The following is a 1,072-nucleotide window of genomic DNA, read 5'->3' on the forward strand; positions in this document are numbered from 1 at the left end:
CCTGGGCCGGTCACCACATTCAAGAATACAACTGCGTCACAAGCCGAGCCCAACCCCATGCGTATTCTTACTGTCCCGAACTATGATGTGGCTCAACTCAGAGAGTTCCTGAAGGGGAAAACGATAATTCAGATGTCCAGGCTTACAAAGGACAAGCTAAGCCAATATCTAACAATATTTGGTATACCAACAACCTCAGATACACAATTGACTAATCTAAAGTTGGCAAAAGTACTATCCAAGGTATTAAGTGATCATAAAAATCAACAATCAAGGCCCATCTGACCAGATTGCAGATTGGATGGCTATCTTCCAGACGTGTGTTCAACAACAGTGGTTTCCCAGTGAATAGAATATATTTTATTTGTTAGTGTTTAATTCTTCTATTCTTTTTTGTCTTWGTTTGTGTTGGTGTTTGTTGGTGTTGGGGCCAGAGCCAGTGGTGGGTGTCCGCTGAATGTCCATCGTTGGAATACGTTTGTCTCATCGCATGATACAAATAGAGGAGTGTAAACGCCGAGTATATCGTAGTAATGGAAACACATGTTTGTTCTGGTATCGACAATCATGTAATAGTTTGTTCCAGCTACCGATCGGATTTCCAAATTGTTTGGATCGTTTGAGACTATAGAAAAGTAGATGACATCGTCAGGATGATCAGGATCGTGTGCTTTATCGCCTGGCTTAATAGTTAATGAAGTAGTATCGTGCAACAGGATCACATTGGGATATATGTCCCAGCTTTGGGTAGAATCTCCAATACTTCCACAATCTCTCAGTCCAATTGGATTAGTGCCGTTGAATGATAAACAATGTGCATTGTCTCTTGAGGAAGTGATGAACTGTGATTTCAGGATAGGGCCGCCGTTGAGATTGATATTGTACTTTGAGTAAGATCGGCCAAGAGGGTCAACTGGGATAAACATTGGATGGTGATCCAAGTTATTGATAAGAAACACTTTGCTTCCAGTTGAAGTGTATCCCTTCGAGTAGCCGTTCTCAATTGATGTGTATGATCTATCGACACAATCAGTAGTGATGTTCTTGAAGTCTGGACACTGTTGTGTCACCA

Source organism: Acytostelium subglobosum, assembly GCF_000787575.1.
Source record: "Acytostelium subglobosum LB1 DNA, scaffold: scaffold37, whole genome shotgun sequence".
Classification (NCBI taxonomy): domain Eukaryota; phylum Evosea; class Eumycetozoa; order Acytosteliales; family Acytosteliaceae; genus Acytostelium; species Acytostelium subglobosum.